The 3,311-nt window shown below is 38.6% G+C and overlaps 1 pseudogene; it reads right to left on the bottom strand.

Annotated features, from left to right (window-relative positions):
• Nucleotides 1-305: 305 nt before the first annotated feature.
• Nucleotides 306-890, bottom strand: LOC138163506 (nucleoside diphosphate kinase-like; annotated as a pseudogene).
• Nucleotides 891-3,311: the final 2,421 nt, after the last annotated feature.

The following is a 3,311-nucleotide window of genomic DNA, read 5'->3' as shown; positions in this document are numbered from 1 at the left end:
TCCCCCCTGCAGATTGAATTTTAATGTGTCTCCTTTAATAGTCATCATTATCTCTGGTTAGAAGCAGTTATCCTCAAAATTGACTGGCACTATTGTTGGAGTAAGAATTAGACTCAATCCTTCAGTGGCTTGGGGCATGGAGTGAAAATGAATATCATGTAGCATCAAAGAGGTCTCTGTAGGAATGAGGTGGTTAGGATAGTGGGATGACAGGTAGCTTGGACAGGAGTAAGGGAAGCACCTAACATTCTCATTGGTGGAGATAGTTACTCCTGGGTCCTCTTCACTGTGGGTAAGAGGTGGGCTCAAAAATGGTACAGGTGGTTGTGACTGCAACAATTCAACTCTACCAGCTCACTCCTTCGAAACCACAGGCAGATCTGTCTCTGGATTATTTCCAAGGAGTTGCTGGCATGAACAACATTCCTGCTGATGTGAATGCTCAGGTCTCCTCAGATTTTTCCAGTGGCAGTTTCTGCTGAGTCAGGGTCTTCTACCATGGCTCTAGAGGTGCCTACCACAGTGTACCCTTCCCAGACCATAGTGACCACAGGATCAGAACTAGTAGAGTTGATCAGCTTTTAGTAGAAGGGCTTCTTCTTTATGTCAATGGTAATGATTAGCAAGGACTTTCTCTACATTCTATAGTATCTTCATGACACCACTTTGAATCCTTTTCTCTCAGGCTCTGATGGCATCTCCAATTGAACACCATCTGACTTTGCTGAAGTTAGTGTTGGTACCTGGGTTCTAGCAAGTGTCCCAGAGTTGTAGCAGAGCAGAACACAGCTAGATGCTCTTCCATGGGGGAGGGACAGGAGCAGCTGCCTCATGCCAAGGGTATGGTTAGTCTTCTGCACTTGGCAATGGCCCTGAAGGCTCCCCAGCATTCAGCACAGGAAGAAGGCAAAGTCTGCCCCTTTGTCCTGAGCCCTAGGGAGCTTAGCTGCTCACCCTCAACCTGGCCTGGTCCCCAAGTCTACACCTGCTTTTTTAACTTCAGCTGAAGCATAACATATTCCATTCTAGCCCTTTACATTTTCTGTGTGTGTTTCTCTCTGCTTCAAATGTGTTTCTTGTAAACCACATATCATAAGATTCTAGTTTTTAATCCACCCTGCTATATGCTTCTGTTTTATGGGGAAGGTCATCCCAATCACATTCTCATTTATGGTTACTAACTGTATTGTTATGTCCATCATATTTCTCCCAGGTCTTATACTTTCTCTCTCCTTTCACTCTTTTCCTCCTCCACAGTGTTCTCCTGCCCACTACAGCCCTAAATCTGTCGTTCCTTCTCACTACCCCTCGCTTGTCTTTCCCCCTTCTACTCCTACTTCCCTATAGAGTCAGATAGATTTCTATAACCATTTGAATGCATTTGTTATCCCTCATTGAGTCAAGTCAAATGAGAGTAATGTTCAAACAATGCTCACCTCCTTCTCTTCTTTCCTTCTACTGTAATACTTCTTATTGTAATAGGTGACACTTCATATGATATAATTTGCCATTTTCTATTTCCTCCTTTACTTTTCTACCAGTTTAATCCTTTTGTTTCACACTCTGATTATTTTTATTTCCATCACTTCAAAATTACCATATACCCACAAACTTTGTCTATGTATACCCCTTCTAACTAAAGCTTAAACTAAATATACAATTCTCAAGAATTTCAAGTTACATCTTTCCATCTAGGGATGTAAAGAGTTTAACCATATTGAATGTTATTTTTTTTTCTTTTTACCTTTAATTTTTCTCTTGAGTCTGGTATTTGAAAATTAAATTTTCTGTTGAGTTTTGTTTATTTTTCATCAGTAATGATTAAAAGTCCCATATTTCACTAAACTCCATCTTTTTCACCAAAACAGTCATGCTTAGTCTTACTGGTTAATTGGTTCTTGGTTGGACTTTGTGTGCTAGCGTCTCAGGTGTTGGCAGCCAGAGGTTGTAGGCATCTGCCAGCTTAAACTGGTGCTAAAATGGGTTCTTAGTCATGCCTGTTCTGTGATTAGGTGATGTGGAGTTTTTGTGTTTTTCCTGGGGTTACACTAAAATGGATGTCTGCTCTCTGGAAGATGTCTGTCTACCCAGGGCTGTACTGAAGTATATTGTGACTCCAAGCTAGGGTCTTCTGGTTCTCTTCACTATGCTATGGCATGTGGAGGGTCCTGGTGTTGGCATATTCTTGTTTTACCACACTGGAACTCAGGCACTTCTAATAGTTTGGACAAATCAGGCTTGCTCCTAGATTGCTTCCTGCCCTGGAATATTCTCCCATTTGCCTTGAGTGAGATGGACCTTTCTTGCAGATCCTTCAAATTTCCCAGGCTAAGAGATTGCTTCACCCCATGTTTCCCCTGGCTCCACTATTCCAGGAATTGTTCAAGGGTAATGTTTTATTGTTATTCAGGAATTAATATGGGAAAGGGAGAACACTTTATGGCTTACTCTGTCATATTGGATCCCAGAAGTTTGATTTATAGCTGTTTTGTTTTGTTTTGTGTTAATTATATGGACATTTATTCATAATTTTAGGTAACAAGAAGGGAAAAATCCATAAGAAAAGGAGAGGCTGAGTATTTCAGAAGTAGGAGGATTATTGTGATTGCAGTTTGCCAGAGAACATAGGAAGGACTGATTTATTTATGATATATTTATGATTTATTTATTATATATTTATGAGAATAATCTAGAGATATTTCAAAGACTTCTTGGATAAAGATATTAGTAGGCAACAAGGAAAGTTTTATGAATATTTCATAGTAGACTATGTTAAAGAGTTGACTGAACAGATAAAAAATATTTTGCTTAATAGAGGGCTACCTTCCTATTTAAACTCTTTCCCAATGAAGTATCTCCTAAGCATATATCAAAGTCATTTGATTCCCAGAAAGACAAAAAACAAAATAATTGTATTAGATGAATGCTCTCACTAGTAATATTGTGCAAAGAAAAAAAATGCATGCATCTTAAGTGTACAACAATATCACTGAGCATGTCCAGAAGAGAATCTCATTTATAGAAATATTGCCTATAGCAGAATGAAAAGGAATTTCAATAGTAGATCCTACAGAATCTGTTCTTTGCGAATGAGGCCATACTTACTTTATCAAGTGGTATAATAAAGTATAGCCTCAAAGATGAAATCCATAAAACCAAAAATAATTGGCCCCAAATTCACAAAAAATACAAAGTTGAATGAAGAATACCAATTGATAATTAATTGGGCATTTGATAGAATTCATCATATATGTGTGAACAGATGTGTTCTGTGAACAAATTAGAATTGAAATAGTTCAAAGGAAAAGTAG

Source organism: Petaurus breviceps, unplaced genomic scaffold (genome assembly GCF_028583685.1).
Source record: "Petaurus breviceps papuanus isolate PSGF00001 unplaced genomic scaffold, PetGlider_PUasm1.0 125, whole genome shotgun sequence".
In the NCBI taxonomy this organism is placed as follows: domain Eukaryota; kingdom Metazoa; phylum Chordata; class Mammalia; order Diprotodontia; family Petauridae; genus Petaurus; species Petaurus breviceps.
Note: the sequence above shows the minus strand (reverse complement) of the source record. Positions and strands in the feature narration are given on the sequence as shown.